The following is a 15,064-nucleotide window of genomic DNA, read 5'->3' on the forward strand; positions in this document are numbered from 1 at the left end:
AAGTGCCCACCCGCGAGCGTTTCCTTATGTGTGGCGTTGATTAATACCGGGACCGTATCTGGGCTGAGCGACCATTCGTCTGCATTAAAGTGTGTGTTTCTCTCTCTCTCTCTCTCTCTCCCTCTCTCCCCCTTTCCCTCTCTCCTTCTCCCCCTTTCCCTCTCTCTCTCTCCCTCTCTCCCTCTCTCTCTCTCACCCTTTCCCTCTCTCCCTCTCCCCCTTTCCCTCTCTCCCTCTCCCCCTTTCCCTCTCTCCCACTCTCGTTCTCATTTCTTGCTGACGAGAGCTTTTCGTCCCCAGGAGTGCGCCTTGCACAGCACACCCAAAGCGAGAGGCGCATTTTCTTCCGTAAATAACTGACACGCAGACGCCCCACACAAACACACACATACTGTGTGTGTCTATGTCTGTGGGTAAGGGTATCCCACAGTGTGTGGGTCCTACACACCCTGGCTGTCGTTTAGGCAGATCGGAACCAGTCTCCCTCCATCACCTTTAATCAGGTATTTTCATGCACTGTTCCCACTCTCAGACAGCCGTAATGAATTCACCCTACTGACACTGGAGCCTCTCTCTCTCTCTCGCACACACACACACACACACACACACACACACACACACACACACACACACACACACACACACACACACACACACACACACACACACACACACACACACACACACACACAGAGAGAGCGAGATAATGAGGGAGAAACAGAGTGTCTATGTCTGTGAGAGAAAGAGAGAGAAAGCAGAGAGAGAGAGAAAGCAGAGAGAGGGAGAAAGCAGAGAGAGAGAGAAAGCAGAGAGAGAGAGAAAGCAGAGAGAGGGAGAAAGCAGAGAGAGGGAGAAAGCAGAGAGAGAGAGAAAGCAGAGAGAGAGAGAAAGCAGAGAGAAAAAGCAGAGAGAGAGAGAAAGCAGAGAGAGAGAGAAAGCAGAGAGAGGGAGAAAGCAGAGAGAGGGTGAAAGCAGAGAGAGAGAGAAAGCAGAGAGAGAGAGAAAGCAGAGAGAGGGAGAAAGCAGAGAGAGAGAGAAAGCAGAGAGAGGGTGAAAGCAGAGAGAGAGAGAAAGCAGAGAGAGAGAAAGCAGAGAGAGGGAGAAAGCAGAGAGAGGGAGAAAGCGAGAGAATGAGCGAGAGAGAGAGAGAGAGAGAGAGAGGGGTAGAGAGAGAGAGCTCTTGAAGAGGTCTCCAGGTCCCCTGGTCCAGCCTATTAAGTCTCTCCTAAGTTTCATAATTTGCCGTATAAATATTCAACATCCTCAGCTAAGGTCGGCGGTGTCCTAACAAAAAGTGCCCTAATGATAAAAACTGAGCCTCGCTCCCCTTCCTCTCCACCACAATCCTCTCCTCACTTCACCTACTTTCCCAGTCACCAATTATTCCTCCAAACTTCTGCTATCTGAGATAGGAAACAAACCGAAGAGGAAAAACAAATCCCTCCATTTTACCTTTTGCCATAAAAAAGACAACTGCAGAGCTCTTGTTCTCGTCGGGGAAGGGGTTTGGGGGTCCATCTGCAGAGAGAGGCCCACGCCCTGGTTACCCACAGTGCCGAGCATACGCATGTTTGTTTGCACGTCTCACATCTCCAATGTGTTGAAACCGAGAGAGAGGAAAAAGAAGATGAAAATGAAAACAAAGGAAGTCGACACCACAAACCAGTTCACACCTCGACTGCCTTCCCACAACAGGGGAAAACACTTTTGCATATCGGTTTAAAAATACATTTAAAAGGCCTACAGCTTATTGCCAAATGCCTATCGACACACGCTTATTTTAAACATATTTAAACAGAGTGAGAGAAAGTCAGTCAGAAATAAGGAGGGGAGCTGCACAGTTAAGAAAGAAAGAAAAAAAGAGAGAGAGAGAGAGAGAGAGAGAGAGAAAATAAGAGAGGGAATAAGAGAGGGAATAAGAGAGGGAATAAGAGAGGGAGAGGGCTGTGTTATTTATCTGGGTCCTACAGAGAGAGGATTAGGGATGACTGATGCATGTTTGCTTGTGGGAAGACTGGAATACCAGCACCAACACAACAATAACACAACATCAGGGCACAACCCTGAGTCACCAACTGGAGAAAAAGAGAGGAGAAGAGATGGAAAGCACACTGGCAAGAAGGAAGAGGAGAAAGCAGTGAAGACTCCAGTACATGAGAGAGTCCTATACTTCCCCTCTTCTGCCTTCATGGTGCATCATAGCCTGCAAGGAGAGTACAACTCTATTGTACCAACTACTAGTGTCCATCCGGCCTGGATTTCACCCGGCCATGCTAGCCTTGCATCAGGCAACATAAACCCCTCATACGAACGTACTAGCGCACATTTGCGCGCACGCACACACACACACACACACACACACACACACACACACACACACCCTCCAGTTTTGCTCTCCCTACCCATCTGCCTGCCTGCTAGCACTGCAGCATTAACTCAGACGTTCCTCACACGGAGGTGATATCGATGTTAGCCTGTTTCCTCCTTTCCTCACCTCTGTTTCTCCACATTAAAGAACATTTGCAGGAGCTGCAGGATCTAGCCGTAGAGAGAGGAAGGGGGAGAGAGGGAAAGAGAGAGATAGAAACAGGGAAAGAAGGAGAGAGAGACTGGAAAGAGAAAGAAGAGGGACAGAGGGAGAGAGAGGAAGGGAAAGACAGATTTTCTGGCTGGATAGCAGGTGATAGGAAGCCTCCTCTGCCAATCCAAGATGTGAGAGAGTGTATAGACAGAGGTAATCTATAGTCCCACAGAGCCACAGGCAACATGCTGGATCAGTCAATCCAGACAGACCAGGGAGCTGCCATGCCTCTGTAGCTGGAATATACATTCAGATCCTATTCATGAGTTTCTGAGGTGAGGAAAAGCCCTATAGACAACCACAAATCCATAAATGAATGAGCACCACATATTTAAAATGAACCTAGGTTTTAGCTCTATCAAGTTTTGTTTCACCCATCAAGTCGCATCAAATCCATGAAGGGAAGTGTACCTAACATTGTGGAATGGAACACAGTCGTATCAAATCCATGGAAGGAAGTGTACCTAACATTGTGGAATGGAACACAGTCGCATCAAATCCATGAAAGGAAGTGTACCTAACATTGTGGAATGGAACACAGTCGTATCAGATCCATGAAGGGAAGTGTGAAGGGAAGTGTACCTAACATTGTGGAATGGAACACAGTCGTATCAGATCCATGAAGGGAAGTGTACCTAACATTGTGGAATGGAACACAGTCGTATCAGATCCATGAAGGGATGTGTGAAGGGAAGTGTACCTAACATTGTGGAATGGAACACAGTCGTATCAGATCCATGAAGGGAAGTGTAACTAACATTGTGGAATGGAACACAGTCGTATCAGATCCATGAAGGGAAGTGTACCTAACATTGTGGAATGGAACACAGTCGTATCAGATCCATGAAGGGAAGTGGACCTAACATTGTGGAATGGAACACAGTCGTATCAGAACCATGAAGGGAAGTGTGAAGGGAAGTGTACCTAACATTGTGGAATGGAACACAGCCCAAGTCACTCTCTTTTCTTTAGTATTCCGCCAGCACGGTGCGGGAGCGTCCAGGGGGAACTGACCTGGTGATGACTCCACTAGTCTTTTGTTTGGGCTTAATGCTGCTATCAGTCTCCGGCTGTGTTCTCCTAATTACGCCAAAGCGTCGTTGATCTGGCCGTTAACCCCGTTAAGGAAACAATTAGCCAGCGCTGAAGCCATTCAGGTGAGGGTTGATCCTGACGCCACATACCAGGCTCTTTTTAAATGTATTTAATTCAACTCCAGGCCAAATTAAACTTTATTTTTCTCTTTCTCGGTGTGTGTGTGTGAACTTAACGTGTATCCAATACTGTGGAAAATCGCATTAGCATTCCACATGCCAAAGTGGAGCTTGAGTAGCCTGTAAATTGATTTCTATTTTAAGGAGTAAACGTGATCACGAGATTGGATTTCTCGTGGAATACTGGAATAATGAAGATAGAAGACAGAGTAAGGGGAAGAGAGGGAAAGGGAAGTGGAGAAAGAAGAGAGAGTAAGGGGTAGAGAGGGAAAGGGAAGTGGAGAAAGAAGAGAGAGTAAGGGGTAGAGAGGGAAAGGGGAAGTGGAGAAAGAAGACAGAGTAAGGGGTAGAGAGGGAAAGGGAAGTGGAGAAAGAAGACAGAGTAAGGGGTAGAGAGGGGAAAGGGAAGTGGAGAAAGAAGACAGTAAGATGAAGAGAGGGAAAGGGAAGTGGAGAAAGAAGAGAGAATAAGAGTAAGAGAGGGAAAGGGAAGTGGAGAAAAGAGAGAATAAGAGTAAGAGAGGGAAAGGGAAGTGGAGAAAGAAGAGAGAATAAGAGTAAGAGAGGGAAAGGGAAGTGGAGAAAGAAGACAGTAAGAGGAAGAGAGGGGAAGGGAAGTGGAGAAAGAAGACAGAGTAAGGGGAAGAAAGGGAAATGGAGGTGGAGAAAGAAGACAGAATAAGAGTAAGAAAGAGAGGGAAAGGGAAGTGGAGAAAGAAAAGAGAATAAGAGTAAGAAAGAGAGGGAAAGGGAAGTGGAGAAAGAAAAGAGAATAAGAGTAAGAAAGAGAGGGAAAGGGAAGTGGAGAAAGAAAAGAGATAAGGGGAAGAAAGGGAAAGAGGAGTGGAGAAAGAAGACAGTAAGAGTAAGAGAGGGAGAGGGAAGTGGAGAAAGAAGAGAGATAAGGGGAAGAGAGTGAAAGAGGAGTGGAGAAAGAAGGCAGAGTAAGGGGTAGAGAGGGAAAGGGAGGTGGAGAAGAAGAGAAAATACGAGTAAGAGAGGGAAAGGGAAGTGGAGAAAGAAGAGAGAGTAAGGGGAAGAGAGGGAAAGGGAGGTGGAGAAAGAAGACAGTAAGAGGAAGAGAGGGAAAGGGAAGTGGAGAAAGAAGAGAGAGTAAGGGGAAGAGAGGGAAAGGGAAGGGGAGAAAGAAGACAGTAAGAGGAAGAGAGGGAAAGGGAAGTAGAGAAAGAAGACAGAGTAAGGGGTAGAGAGGGAAAGGGAAGTGGAGAAAGAAGACAGAAAGAGGAAGAGAGGGAAAGGGAAGTGGAGAAAGAAGACAGAGTAAGGGGAAGAGAGGGAAATGGAAGTGGAGAAAGAAGAGAGAGTAAGGGGAAGAGAGGGGAAGGGAAGTGGAGAAAGAAGAGAGATAAGGGGAAGAAAGGGAAAGAGGAGTGGAGAAAGAAGAGAGAGTAAGGGGAAGAGAGGGAAAGGGAAGTGGAGAAAGAAGAGAGAATAAGAGTAAGAGAGGGAAAGGGAAGTGGAGAAAGAAGACAGTAAGAGGAAGAGAGGGAAATGGAAGTGGAGAAAGAAGACAGAGTAAGGGGAAGAAAGGGAAATGGAGGTGGAGAAAGAAGACAGAATAAGAGTAAGAAAGAGAGGGAAAGGGAAGTGGAGAAAGAAAAGAGAATAAGAGTAAGAAAGAGAGGGAAAGGGAAGTGGAGAAAGAAAAGAGAATAAGAGTAAGAAAGAGAGGGAAAGGGAAGTGGAGAAAGAAAAGAGATAAGGGGAAGAAAGGGAAAGATGAGTGGAGAAAGAAGAGAGAGTAAGGGGAAGAGAGGGAAAGGGAAGTGGAGAAAGAAGACAGTAAGAGGAAGAGAGGGAAAGGGAAGTGGAGAAAGAAGAGAGATAAGGGGAAGAAAGGGAAAGATGAGTGGAGAAAGAAGAGAGAGTAAGGGGAAGAGAGGGAAATGGAAGTGGAGAAAGAAGAGAGAGTAAGGGGAAGAGAGGGGAAGGGAAGTGGAGAAAGAAGAGAGATAAGGGGAAGAAAGGGAAAGAGGAGTGGAGAAAGAAGAGAGAGTAAGGGGAAGAGAGGGAAAGGGAAGTGGAGAAAGAAGACAGTACGAGTAAGAGAGGGAAAGGGAAGTGGGAGAAAGAAGACAGAGTAAGGGGTAGAGAGGGAAAGGGAGGTGGTGAAAGAAGACAGAGTAAGGGGTAGAGAGGGAAAGGTAAGTGGAGAAAGAAGACCGTAAGATGAAGAGAGGGAAAGGGAAGTGGAGAAAGAAGACAGAGTAAGGGGTAGAGAGGGAAAGGGAAGTGGAGAAAGAAGACAGAGTAAGGGGTAGAGATGGAAAGGGAAGTGGAGAAAGAAGACAGAGTAAGAGGAAAAGAGGGAAAGGGAGGTGGAGAAAGAAGACAGAATAAGGGGAAGAGAGGAAAAGGGAAGTGGAGAAAGAAGAGAGAATAAGAGTAAGAGAGGGAAAGGGAAGTGGAGAAAGAAAAGAGATAAGGGGAAGAGAGGGAAAGGGAGGTGGAGAAAGATGAGAGATAAGGGGAAGAGAGGGAAAGAGGAGTGGAGAAAGAAGACAGAGTAAGGGGTAGAGAGGGAAAGGGAAGTGGAGAAAGAAGACAGTAAGGGGTAGAGAGGGAAAGGGAAGTGGAGAAAGAAGACAGAAAAGGGAAAGAGAGGGAAAGGGAGGTGGAGAAAGAAGACAGAATAAGGGATAGAGAGGGAAAGGGAAGTGGAGAAAGAAGAGAGAATAAGAGTAAGAGAGGGAAAGGGAGGTGGAGAAAGAAGACAGTAAGAGGAAGAGAGGGAAAGGGAAGTGGAGAAAGAAGAGAGAATAAGAGTAAGAGAGGGAAAGGGAAGTGGAGAAAGAAAAGAGATAAGGGGAAGAGAGGGAAAGGGGAGTGGAGAAAGATGAGAGAAGGGGTAAGAGAGGGAGAGGGAGAGGGAAGTGGTGAAAGATGACAGAGTAAGGGGTAGAGAGGGAAAGGGAGGTGGAGAAAGAAGAGAGAATAAGAGTAAGAGAGGGAAAGGGAAGTGGAGAAAGAAGACAGAGTAAGAGGAAGAGAGGGAAAGGGAAGTGGAGAAAGAAGACAGAGGAAGAGGAAGAGAGGGAAAGGGAAAGGGAAGTGGAGAAAGAAGACAGTAACAGGAAGAGAGGGAAAGGGAAGTGGAGAAAGAAGAGAGAGTAAGGGGAAGAAAGGGAAAGAGGAGTGGAGAAAGAAGAGAGAGTAAGGGGAAGAGAGGGAAAGGGAGGTGGAGAAAGAAGACAGTACGAGTAAGAGAGGGAAAGGGAAGTGGAGAAAGAAGACAGAGTAAGGGGTAGAGAGGGAAAGGGAGGTGGTGAAAGAAGACAGAGTAAGGGGTAGAGAGGGAAAGGTAGGTGGAGAAAGAAGACCGTAAGATGAAGAGAGGGAAAGGGAAGTGGAGAAAGAAGACAGAGTAAGGGGTAGAGAGGGAAAGGGAAGTGGAGAAAGAAGACAGAGTAAGGGGTAGAGATGGAAAGGGAAGTGGAGAAAGAAGACAGAGTAAGAGGAAAAGAGGGAAAGGGAAGTGGAGAAAGAAGACAGAATAAGGGGAAGAGAGGAAAAGGGAAGTGGAGAAAGAAGAGAGAATAAGAGTAAGAGAGGGAAAGGGAAGTGGAGAAAGAAAAGAGATAAGGGGAAGAGAGGGAAAGGGAGGTGGAGAAAGATGAGAGATAAGGGAAGAGAGGGAAAGAGGAGTGGAGAAAGAAGACAGAGTAAGGGGTAGAGAGGGAAAGGGAAGTGGAGAAAGAAGACAGTAAGGGGTAGAGAGGGAAAGGGAAGTGGAGAAAGAAGACAGAGTAAGAGGAAGAGAGGGAAGGGAAGTGGAGAAAGAAGACAGAAAAGGGAAAGAGAGGGAAAGGGAGGTGGAGAAAAGAAGACAGAATAAGGGATAGAGAGGGAAAGGGAAGTGGAGAAAGAAGAGAGAATAAGAGTAAGAGAGGGAAAGGGAGGTGGAGAAAGAAGACAGTAAGAGGAAGAGAGGGAAAGGAAGTGGAGAAAGAAGAGAGAGAATAAGAGTAAGAGAGGGAAAGGGAAGTGGAGAAAGAAAAGAGATAAGGGGAAGAGAGGGAAAGGGGAGTGGAGAAAGATGAGAGAAGGGGTAAGAGAGGGAGAGGGAAGTGGTGAAAGATGACAGAGTAAGGGGTAGAGAGGGAAAGGGAGGTGGAGAAAGAAGAGAGAATAAGAGTAAGAGAGGGAAAGGGAAGTGGAGAAAGAAGACAGAGTAAGAGGAAGAGAGGGAAAGGGAAGTGGAGAAAGAAGACAGAGGAAGAGGAAGAGAGGGAAAGGGAAAGGGAAGTGGAGAAAGAAGACAGTAACAGGAAGAGAGGGAAAGGGAAGTGGAGAAAGAAGAGAGAGTAAGGGAAAGAGAGGGAAAGGGGGGGTGGAGAAAGAAGACAGAGTAAGAGGAAGAGAGGGAAAGGGAAGTGGAGAAAGAAGAGAGAATAAGAGTAAGAGAGGGAAAGGGAAAGGGAGGTGGAGAAAGAAGAGAGAAGGGGAAGAGAGGGAAAGAGGAGTGGAGAAAGAAGGCAGAGTGAGGGGAAGAGAGGGAAAGGGAAGTGGAGAAAGAAGACAGAGTAAGGGGAAGAGGGGGAAAGGGGGAAAGGGAAGTGGAGAAAGAAGACAGTAAGAGGAAGAGAGGGAAAGGGAAGTGGAGAAAGATGAGGGAGTCAATACTATGGGTTTAAACAGTTTCTAGAGTTCCATGCAGAAGGGGTTAACATTATCTGTCATGCTCTCACCCCCTCTTTATGCCCCCTTCCCCCGGGCATGGTGTGAGACAGCAGTGGCCTGATCTAGACACAGCACATCAACACGCACACACGCGCACACACACACAGACACAGACACACGCACGCACGCGCACACACACACCTTCGCCTCTCCCCCTTCACCCACTGCTCTCAAACAAAGTGGATGTCTCCTGCTAGCTGTCAAACTCGAGACCCCATCTTCATCAACTGTAACCCCTCCCTTTCACCCCCCTCTACCCTCTTACCCCTTGTGCAACCCCTGTCATCCCCCTTTCATGGCCGCCCCGTCTGTGATCAAACACCTCTCCAGTACCTAAAATGTAATGACAGCTGAGGACCAAAAGAAAGGCCTTGTTGAACACAGACAATGAGGAACAATAATGGAGAGAGGAGGGAGGGGCCAATAGGCCAATCAGACTGATTGGCCTATTATAATGATGGTCCGTCACAGCTGTTGGATGTTTGGTAGTGATTGGCAAATGAGAAGTGGTTCTCAACTGACCAACCTGGTTAAAAACAGGTTAAATATATGAAGAAAATATGAACTTGCATTGAAATACACAGATGAACACACACCCCCGTCTCTGACACACTATTATGCTGTTTATTAGTTGTATCTACTTAAGCCATAGTTTAGATTGAAAATATTTCTAATGAGGCCAGAAGTGGATTTATCAGAGAGGACATGACTGATCCATATGGTGTGAATGTTTGGGACGGGTGGTGGATGACAATTATCCGGCATGGCACGCTGGTTTCAAACGGTCCCAGGAGACCCCTCGGCCCCGAGCAGGGCCCAAACCGGATTACGAGGCAGCCATTTGATTGGATGTAACCGCTTCCAGACTTTAGAGCCTCATCCTGTTAAAAGACTATTAGAGGAACTGTTTCAGGAAAGGACTGGTTGATTTCATCCCTATTACTCTTGTTAGCAATGACACACATACTGTACTGTATGTCTCAACCCACACCCTGCACTGCCACACACACACACACACACACACACACACACACACACACACACACACACACACACACACACACACACACACACACACACACACACACACACACACACACACACAACCCCTCAAGCACACACACACACACACAACCCCTCAAGCTCTTCAGTCTCCCTTTCTTGTTCAACTTAGGAATTCAAATTGAAACGTGTCTTTGAATGCTCTCTTGTTTATTGTCAGTGTGATTCTTGGTTTGCATGTTTTCCCCTCTGATACCCCGTCCTCTCGAATATTGTTCAATCTTCCTCACGTCAAAGTCTGAGGCAGACTGGGTTGAATTGGAATCATCGTTTTAGAATAAATTTCACAGCACATTTCAAAAACCCTGCAATCCGAGGACGACTTTTTCAACCTTTGCAGCAAAAGAGAGGAAGATCAATTCAGGAGTCACTTGAAAGAATATTTTATCATGTTTAAAGAAGATTGCGGATCTGCACTTGACAGAGGTTATTGATTTGAGCAGAAATCACACTGTTGTTCTGTGATAAACATGGGAAACTAGAAAACTTCATTGGAAACTAGAGAATGAGATCTGTAGCTCCTGTGAGAAGTCCTTCCCTAAATCTCTCTCCACTGGGTTCTACTCACTATTGGGGCATCTTCTACTTTGAGCACTCCATTCTCCCAGTGTGTTATGGGAGAATGGACGAAAGCTTCCTCAACAGTATTGTCTCTCTCTCTCTGTTTATCAGTGGAGGCTGTTGAGGAGAGGACGGCTCATAATAATGGCTGGGACGGAGCGAATGGAATGGCATGGAAACCATGTGTTTGACGTATTTGATACCATTCCACTTACTCCACTCCAGCCACTACCATCAGCCCATCCTCCCCAATTAAGGTGCCACCAGCCTCCTGTGCTGTTGATGGTGAAAGGGATCTAGACCTACATGTTCAGAACTAATTATCCAAACAACAGAGTGCCAGAGACAGACAACTGTGCATTCAGCTAGCATGAATGCAGCTTGGGATGTGTGGTGCCAGTAAAATTCTAGTGGTCTTTGTTTTAGAGTGAAGGCCATGTTTAGGGTGTAGGGAATGAGTGAAGGCCATGTTTAGGGTGTAGGGAATGAGTGAAGGCCATGTTTAGGGTGTAGGGAATGAGTGAAGGCCATGGTTAGGGTGTAGGGAATGAGTGAAGGCCATGTTTTGGGTGTAGGGAATGAGTGAAGGCCATGTTTTGGGTGTAGGGAATGAGTGAAGGCCATGTTTTGGGTGTAGGGAATGAGTGAAGGCCATGTTTTGGGTGTAGGGAATATGCCAAAGGAGAGGAGAGGCTTTTGTGTTTATTTGTGTCTTTGGAACTATTTGATTGACAGTGGTGGTGGGAAGGTTGACATGAGGGCAGGGGTGCAACAGAGGAGAGGTGGCGAGGGGTTGCCATATATACATACATATATACATACATATATATATATATATATATATATATACACACACACACACACACACACACACACACACACACACACACACACACACACACACACACACACACACACACACACACACACAGGCAGCATGCATAATCACAATCCTTCAAAGTTATCTAAGAAATGTAGCCTGTATGCCAACAAATCTTCTTTAACAGCAGCATCTGCCACCAAACAGGGAACAGAGGGAGAGACTGAAAGTTAGAGGAAGAGCAACACCGAGGAACTGGGAGGAGGGGAAGAGAGAGGAGGGAGTAGGAGTGAGGAGGAGGAGGAGGAGGAGGGAAGAGAGAGGAGGGAGTAGGAGTGAGGAGGAGGGAAGAGAGAGGAGGGAGTAGGAGTGAGGAGGAGGGAAGAGAGAGGAGGGAGTAGGAGTGAGGAGGAGGGAAGAGAGAGGAGGGAGTAGGAGTGAGGAGGAGGGAAGAGAGAGAGGAGGGAGTAGGAGTGAGGAGGAGGGAAGAGAGAGAGGAGGGAGTAGGAGTGAAGAGAGGAGGAGGAGGGAAGAGAGAGGAGGGAGTAGGAGTGAGGAGGAGGGAAGAGAGAGGAGGGAGTAGGAGTGAAGAGGAGGAGGAGGAGGGAAGAGAGAGGAGGGAGTAGGAGTGAGGAGGAGGAAGAGAGAGGAGGGAGTAGGAGTGAAGAGGAGGAGGAGGAGGGAAGAGAGAGGAGGGAGTAGGAGTGAAGAGGAGGAGGAGGAGGGAAGAGAGAGGAGGGAGTAGGAGTGAGGAGGAGAGGAGGAGGAGGAGGAGGAAGAGAGGAGGAGTGGAGTGAGGGAGTGAAGAGAGAGGAGGGAGTAGGAGTGAGGAGGGAGAGAGAGGAGGGAGTAGGAGTGAGGAGGAGGAAGAGAGAGGAGGAGTAGGAGTGAGGAGGAGGGAAGAGAGAGGAGGGAGTAGGAGTGAGGAGGAGGAGGGAAGAGAGAGGAGGGAGTAGGAGTGAAGAGGAGGAGGAGGAGGGAAGAGAGAGGAGGGAGTAGGAGTGAAGAGGAGGAGGAGGAGGGAAGAGAGAGGAGGGAGTAGGAGGAGGAGGAGGAGGAGGAGGAGGAGGAGGGAAGAGAGAGGAGGGAGTAGGAGTGAGGAGGAGGGAAGAGAGAGGAGGGAGTAGGAGTGAGGAGGAGGGAAGAGAGAGGAGGGAGTAGGAGTGAGGAGGAGGGAAGAGAGAGGAGGGAGTAGGAGTGAGGAGGAGGAAGAGAGGAGGGAGAGTAGGAGTGAAGAGGAGGAGGAGGAGGGAAGAGAGAGGGGAGTAGGAGTGAGGAGGAGGGAAGAGAGAGGAGGGAGTAGGAGTGAAGAGGAGGAGGAGGAGGGAAGAGAGAGGAGGGAGTAGGAGTGAGGAGGAGGGAAGAGAGAGGAGGGAGTAGGAGTGAAGAGGAGGAGGAGGAGGGAAGAGAGAGGAGGGAGTAGGAGTGAAGAGGAGAGGAGGAGGGAAGAGAGAGGAGGGAGTAGGAGTGAGGAGGAGGAGGAGGAGGGAGGAGGAGGAGGGAAGAGAGAGGAGGGAGTAGGAGTGAAGAGGAGGAGGAGGAGGGAAGAGAGAGGAGGGAGTAGGAGTGAGGAGGAGCGGAAGAGAGAGGAGGAGTAGGAGTGAGGAGAGGGAAGAGAGAGGAGGGAGTAGGAGTGAAGAGGAGGAGGAGGAGGGAACAGAGAGGAGGGAGTAGGAGTGAGGAGGAGGGAAGAGAGGAGGGAGTAGGAGTGAAGAGGAGGAGGAGGAGGGAAGAGAGAGGAGGGAGTAGGAGTGAAGAGGAGGAGGAGGAGGAAGAGAGAGGGAGTAGGAGTGGAGGAGGAGGGAAGAGAGAGGAGGGAGTAGGAGTGAGGAGGAGGAGGAGGAGGGAAGAGAGAGGAGGGAGTAGGAGTGAGGAGGAGGGAAGAGAGAGGAGGGAGTAGGAGTGAAGAGGAGGAGGAGGAGGAGGGAAGAGAGAGAGGAGGGAGTAGGAGTGAGGAGGAGGGAAGAGAGAGGAGGGAGTAGGAGTGGAGGAGGAGGGAAGAGAGAGGAGGAGTAGGAGTGAAGAGGAGGAGGAGGAGGGAAGAGGAGAGCGAGGGAGTCGGCAGTGAGGAGAGGGAAGAGAGAGGAGGGAGTAGGAGTGAAGAGGAGGAGGAGGAGGAGGGGGAGAGAGAGAGGGAGTAGGAGTGAGGAGGAGGGAAGAGAGAGGAGGAAGAGAGAGAGGGAGTAGGAGTGAGAGAGGAGGGAAGAGAGAGGAGGGAAGAGAGAGGAGGAGGGAAGAGAGAGGAGGGAAGAGAGGAGGAGTAGGAGTGAGGAGAGGGAAGAGAGAGGAGGAAGAGAGAGAGAAGGGAGAGGAGTGAGGAGGAGGGAAGAGAGAGGAGGGAAGAGAGAGGAGGGAGTAGGAGTGAGGAGGAGGGAAGAGAGAGAGAGGAGTTGGAGTGAGGAGGAGGAGGAGGAGGAGGAGGAGGGAAGAGAGAGAGGAGGGAGTAGGAGTGAGGAGGAGGAAGAGAGAGAGAAGGGAGTAGGAGTGGAGGAGGAGGGAAGAGAGAGAGGAGGAGTAGGAGTGAGGAGGGAGGAGGAGGAGGAGGGAAGGAGAGAGGAGGGAGTAGGAGTGAAGAGGAGGAGGGAGGAGGAGGAAGAGAGAGAGAGGGAAGAGAGAGGAGGGAGTAGGAGTGAGGAGGAGGGAAGAGAGAGAGGAGGGAGTAGGAGTGAGGAGGAGGAGGAGGGAAGAGAGAGAGGAGGGAAGAGAGAGAGGAGGGAGTAGGAGTGAGGAGGAGGGAAGGAGAGAGGAGAGTGAGTAGGAGTGAGGAGGAGGAGGAGGAGGAGGGAAGAGAGAGAGGAGGGAGTAGGAGTGAAGAGGAGGAGGAGGAGGGAAGAGAGAGAGGAGGGAGTAGGAGTGAGGAGGAGGAGGAGGAGGGAAGAGAGAGAGGAGGGAGTAGGAGTGAGGAGGAGGAGGAGGAGGAGGAGGGAAGAGAGAGAGGAGGGAGTTAGGAGTGAGGAGGAGGGAAGAGAGAGAGAAGGGAGTAGGAGTGAGGAGGAGGAGGAGGAGGAGGAGGGAAGAGAGAGAGGGGGGGAGTAGGAGTGAAGAGGAGGAGGAGGAGGGAAGAGAGAGAGGAGGGAGTAGGAGTGAGGAGGAGGAGGAGGAGGAGTGCAAGAAGAATCAGGACTCAAGCCCATAATGAGGCACGGCCGTTAACCTGATCAATTTTATCAGTAATAAGACTAATTATTTCCTCTCCTTCTTAAACACACGCTGTTAATCCTGTTACAAGGCCTGGTATTTTGGGCCAGGCTTAATTGGCCCTGTATGAACAGAAGGAGAGAGGGATGGAGGGAGGAGAGGAGGGGTGGGGAGGGATGGAGGGATTGACACAACAGCAGCTGGAATTATTTGGGACAGTACTTAATTTTTAGCCCTAGCAGATAGCAGAAGAGCGTAAACCGCTTTCCACGCGTACAATTTCTGGATTAAATCAATTAAACATGCAATAACGTAGCCTCCTCCTTCAATGACACGCGCTGCTTTACATGACAGCTGTGGCTTGTTGCCACTCTGCATGCTGTTTGGACATTTTTCTGTATTTTGTTTATCTTAAGGTGGAACTGTGGTTTTTAATGGCCATTTAATGAGTCTTTGTTGTTGTGTGAGGTGGCTTGGTCTCTCTTCTAGTCCAATATGAGGTAGAGTATAGAGCTCTGTGGAGGGATATAGAGTCAGTAGACTGGTCCAAGGAACCAGACTGGGCCTCAAGATGGAGTTAGTTATTACTAAGCTAAAGCTGAACACACAGGCTCAGGTCATCACCCCCCTCGAACCTACCCAAAGTCCTGCAAAGACCCCCCCCCCCTCTCTTTTCTTTCCCTTCCTCAACTTCTCTCCTTTCTTCTTTGTCCTAATAACAAACATATTTCAGATTGGGTTTCAGCCCAATCTCCCCCCTCCACTCCAACCTACCTCCTGTGATAATTCAACCAGGGCTTCATTAATAAAGTTCACATTGCTGTTACCCCCTCCCCCCCTCCACTCCAAACCACCTCCTGTGGATAATTCAACCAGGGCTTCATAATAAAGTTCACATTGCTGTTACCCCCTCCCCCCTCCACTCCAACCACCTCCTGTGATAATTCAACCAGGGCTTCATAATAAAGTTCACATTGCTGTTACCCC

The 15,064-nt window shown here is 48.8% G+C and overlaps 1 protein-coding gene across 1 annotated transcript in view; it reads right to left on the bottom strand.

The window, feature by feature from the left end:
* si:dkey-22o22.2 (neural-cadherin) overlaps positions 1–15,064 on the bottom strand; it is a 134,054-nt gene that overhangs the window by 101,538 nt on the left and 17,452 nt on the right. The window lies entirely within an intron of this gene.

This window comes from Oncorhynchus kisutch, linkage group LG13, assembly GCF_002021735.2.
Source record: "Oncorhynchus kisutch isolate 150728-3 linkage group LG13, Okis_V2, whole genome shotgun sequence".
Taxonomy (NCBI): domain Eukaryota; kingdom Metazoa; phylum Chordata; class Actinopteri; order Salmoniformes; family Salmonidae; genus Oncorhynchus; species Oncorhynchus kisutch.